This window comes from Colobus angolensis, unplaced genomic scaffold (genome assembly GCF_000951035.1).
Source record: "Colobus angolensis palliatus isolate OR3802 unplaced genomic scaffold, Cang.pa_1.0 Scaffold535, whole genome shotgun sequence".
NCBI classification, from domain to species: domain Eukaryota; kingdom Metazoa; phylum Chordata; class Mammalia; order Primates; family Cercopithecidae; genus Colobus; species Colobus angolensis.
In genome coordinates this window covers 1,151,070-1,156,619 of record NW_012118877.1, presented here as the reverse complement: position 1 = coordinate 1,156,619, position 5,550 = coordinate 1,151,070, and positions in this window count along the sequence as shown.

The window sequence follows — 5,550 nt, the reverse complement described above, 5'->3', positions numbered from 1 at the left end:
CCTGCCTCAGACTCCTAAGTAGCTGGGACTACAGGCACCCGCCACCACACCCAGCTAATTTTTGTATTTTTAGTAGCGATAAGGTTTCACCATGTTGGTCAGGCTGGTCTTGAACACCTGACCTCACGTGATCCACCTGCCTTGGCCTCCCAAAGTGCTGGGATTACAGGTGTGAGGCACTGCACCGTGCCAGGCCTGTGGTCTTTAGAAAAAGAAATCATTTATTTATCTATACATATATGTTCATGTATGCATCTCTCTATGCATATATGCATATTTATATGTATTTTAGAACCCAATTGTAATAACCACAGTGGAAACAGAAAGTATGAACTTTGTATTATAGTGAGCATAGTAGAAGACAAGAATAATATAAAGACTTTTATTAGCTTATTTTTTTGTTATACTTTAAGTCCTAGGGTACATGTGCACAGCGTGCAAGTTTGTTACATATGTATACATGTGCATGGTGGTGTGCTGCACCCATTAACTTGTCTTTTACATTAGGTATTTCTCTTAATGCTATCCCTACCCCCTCCCCCAAGCCACCACCCCATGACAGGCCCGGGTGTGTGATGTTCCCTGCCCTGTGTCCAAGTGTTCTCATTGTTTAATTCCCACCTATGAATGAGAACATGCGGTGTTTGGTTTTCTGTCCTTGCAGTAGTTTGCTCAAAATGATGGTTTCCAGCTTCATCCATGCCCCTATAAAGGACATGAACTCATCTTTTTTTATGGCTGCATAGTATTCCATGGTGTATATGTGCCACATTTTCTTAATCCAGTCTATCACTGATGGACATTTGGGTTGATTCCAAGACTTTGCTATTGTGAATAGTGCTGCAATAAACATACGTGTGCATGTGTCTTAATATAAAGACTTTTATACAAATTGTTTTTTAATTAAAAACCGATTAATAATTAGATTTGGATGCCAATAAAAGTTAAATTAGAAGCATATTGCTATAAACCACTTGCAGCCACAGGTGAATTCCAGTAGGATCATTACAACTCTCCTACTTTTTATAAGAATGTGTAAATATTATAAGTAATACAATTTATATTCAAATCATGAGAACCCTGAAAAATGTTTCCAGCTCAACAGACTGCTGCCACCAACAATAAACTTGGAGACATTAATCTTGCAAATAAGTCACTACTGGGGAAACATCTACCTGCAGTAGACCAAGTAATGGTGAGTATTTCCAAACGGACAGAATGGATTCATAACTGAAGAAATCTGAGCTCAGATTTCTAACTAATTTGAGAGATACAATACTAAGAATTTATTTTAATTGCGAATTCAGTTGCCTTTTAGGCAACTTAAATATTACATGAAAACATGGGTAAGAATTATGTGAAAACGTATGTATATCATCTTTTGAAAACCCTAGGTAAAAATGTGTACAATCAGCATCATATCTGTTTGAAATGAAATTAGAGGTCTCCAGAGTGGTAACAATAGCCAGTGATTTCAAGAGTTGGACTCAAATGACAGCTGATTTTGGATTTAGTTTCACTATACTGATCGACCTGTCATATATAGTATGCCAGAGAACATAGGAGACAACACAGCCCCATTGGCTGATAATTTTCTAATGACCCACCTACTCTGACCAAAACCAAACTGCATGGATAAATATGTCTATAGTTCTTATGAGAGGAATAAAAGTTGGGTAGTTCCAAATGAAAGCATTCGGAAAGACTGTATAAGAATGTCTTACTAAAACGAACTTCAGATAGCACCACTGATATGATGATTTAAGAGAAGTTGCAGCAGTTGGGACATAGACATGGTACAAAAAAAATGGTTACCTCTTAAGTAATACCCAGGAATGACAGCTGTACTTAGAAACAGGCCCTGTGGTATCAGCTGGCTCTGGGGAGAGTAATCTGATGATCACCTGGCAGATTTAATGTTGCTATCTTTTCATGTAAGCAGAATTGTTCTCAAATATTAAGGGCAATGAAATACATATATTTGGAAAGGACTTCAATGCGTACACAAATGCAGTCTTTCAAATATTAGAGAAGGAATTTCTGAAAATACATACATTAAAGATGTAAAAATAGTTTAAGACAATATTGTTTCTTTTAACTTGGGGGTGTATACTGCTAAATATTTCATTGTTTTACTTTATTATTCTCTAAATAATAACGATTTCCCCAGAAGGAAATATTTACTAGTCTAAAAAGACTCATAATTAGGTATTCTGTGGCTTAAATTATGGCCTAATTTTGTTTAATGACTTTGAATCTGTACTTAATATTTTCTTTCTTTTTGTCTTTTTTTTTGAGTCTTGCTCTATCGCCCAAGCTGGAGTGCAGGGGTGCGATCTCGGCTCACTGCAAACTCCGCCTCCCAGATTCAAGTGATTCTCCCATCTCAGCCTCCCAAGTAGTAGCTGGGCTTACAGGCATGCACTACCACACCGGACTAATTTTTAAATTTTTAGTAGAGATGGGGTTTCACCATGTTGGCCAGGCTGGTCTCAAACTCCTGACCTCAGGTAATCTGCTTGTCTCAGCCTCCCAAAGTGCTGGGTTTACAGGTGTGAGCCACTATGCCCGGCCATGAATTTGTACTTAATTTTTTCTATTAACAAACTTCAAATGTCAGTGGACAAGTTTTCAATTCATAGTTTTAACAGTCGTTGATTAGAAATAATAAAAAAGTTTGATTTTTCAGTTGGATAATTTTCCTCCTACTAGCTTGTAGAAGTACGCCACCTAGAGCTTTAAATTTTTTTAATTATAGAAACTGCAGGCTGTTTTTTTTTTTTTTTTTTTTTTTGGTTATTTTAAACTAGAAGTAGGCGTATTTTAATCAAAATCAAGCCAAATATTATAATAATCGTGGAATCTTATCATAAATGTATTCTTGGTTTTTACATGTAACTTTCTCGAGATTGCTATATAGGGGATAGAATATTTTTGTTTAATACTTCCAGATTAAACAATTCACCTATATGCCCACATAAGATAGACAATAAATCATGCTCAGGAATTATAATTTGTAAAGTCTGATTCAATGATATTGGGACTAATTTTAATATGTTATCTGTACCAATTAAAATATAAATACTTGAAAGATATAAATAGTGCATTGTATGTGTGTGTATATATGTATATATATAAATACAATCACAGTGTATGTTAACCTTGTTGTTTTTGATGGATTTTTAAAAAGTTTAATTGCAGATGACATAGCCATTGAGTAAACTTTAATACTGGAGATCTGAAAATATCAGTAATGTTTTTCAAATGCTAATAAATTGTGGATGAAAATAACTTTTTGTTCAGCTTCTTGTGGTTTTCAGGTGGACATGATACATGCGTATTTCTTAGGAAAAAATCTAGAAAGAACTAGTTTTATAATTTATCCATAGACCTAAATATCTTTATTGAGAAGATAATGCATAAGATGTTGAAGCCTATAGGCTTCTTCAACTAGGCAATGTCAAAAAGTATTGAGATGTTAATAGTGATTATGATGGAGAAAGATATTTAAAAAATTGTGAAACTTTGGATTTAAAACTAAAGCTATTTGCAGAGGTAAACAGCCTTTTATCTTGTTCCTGCTTTAAAAGACTCTGTTCTCTTCTGGTTTTTATATCTGTTGATACGTAATGCTTGAAATTTTTACTTTTAGATGTTCAGACTTTAGAACAGTTATAGGCAAATATTGTTTCCTGCAAGATGGGCCGCAAGAGATCAGATTCTCTAAGGAAGTACTGCTTTGATTTATTAGTGTCCTGAGTTAGTAATTTCTAAAAGCTAGAGGAAAAATTCCTGTACATGAGGGGAACTTGTCTTTAATTTCCTTTCCCCTACAACATCTAACATATATTGAGCCCACAGTGAATGCTTATGAATATTTGTTGATTTCATATTTTGTCTCCAAGCCAGCTAATGGTGAGGAGTGTCATTCAATTGCTACACTTTAACACTCAAATTAGGTAATCAAACTATGAATTTGTTTAGTAAAGTTGGAAAGTTGTTTGTGGTTTTTTTTTTTAATTTAATGTGGCCAATTTTATTTAAGGCTCAGCAGGAACTTTGTGATAGCAGTTATCTGTTGCAGCAATTCAGAATGAAAGACGTAGGAAATTTCTCAATCCATTAAGAATATGAACCAGACAGAAAAATTACCCATTGAGTAACAGTAAATGTCGGTGTTAAACAAAAAACAAAAAATGTTGTTTTCAGTTATAAGGGATGCATAAATTTTATTTATAGTATAGCCTCAAGACTGAATATGCTGCCTAGAATGTCTTCCAGTTGCTATGGGGAGTTCTGTTATTTGTCAATGTAGGGTTTCCTACTTGGCAGCAGCATATATTTATGATGACATCTGTGTTTTCTGGTTGTTGCATTTGCAGTGGAACTTGTATTTTGGCCAGTTGAAGAGAGAGGGGAAAAGAAAGCAAATTAAACTTGACTTCTTGGTAACGAAGCAGTAGCTTCTTGTTACTTGCATCATTATATTCCAAGAGCACCAAATGCAACTGCGGTTGTGTGCCATACTTACTCCACATATAACTGACTACATTTGCAGTATAATAAAATTTTATAATAATATTAAAACCCAAAAGTTAAATTTTTAGTATTATGCTTTGTCAGTTTACATGGCATTTTTTCAAGTGGAATTTTAATATGAGAAATTAAACTATGTAGAATGATGTTTTTGGTTTTCTTTTTAGTTAAAGAAAAACTATCATCACCTATGCCATCATGTAAGTTTTATTAGAACAAGTGCAAATCTAAATGAACTAATTTAAAAATTGTTTCCCTTCAACTTTTATGACAGAAACAGAATAAAAAGTAAACTCATAAGTATCTGGTATTTCCTCTTAAAAATTTTTTCAGTATATGTTTTAGATTTCGTTTTACTACACATTTAGCTCAAGCCCGTCGTGTAAATTAATCTGCATCTACTACATTGACCTATAATGCTTGACGATGTTCATAAAGATTATCTTCAGTCATCCTAAGAAGTGCCTTTTTAATATTAAGGACATAGAAGCACCTTCTTAGTATTGGTTCTAAATACGAGGAATGAACTCCCAAATGCTCACATATTAAATTATATTCTCTATAATTTATAGATTTGCAGGTTATATTCATTGTAATTTGTGTATTTCTTTTTATCTTTTGAACAATGGCAGTCTCAGAGGCAAAGTTTAGTTAAATATCTACTAACTTAATGTAGAGCAGTGTATATGCTCTAACTATGGTACACAATTATATTCCCTGGCTTCTGGAAGCTTCTAAAATGAATATACCAGTGGTCCTGGTATGTATAAAACAGAAGGCTGCATGGAAACAAAAATCTAATACTTAGAGATTGCCTTCAAGGACCTTGTAATTTAGTTTGTAGACAAGGCATAAGAATGAAAATTATTGCAGTATAATCAGCCTATAGCTTTCCAGTAAGTAGGTCAGTATAAAAGTGATTTTTTTTTTTTTTTTTTTGGGGTTGGGTTCTTCCTCGTTTCTCTTTGAGGTAGGGTCTGGCCAGGCTGGAGTGAAGTGGCGCAGTCTCAGCTT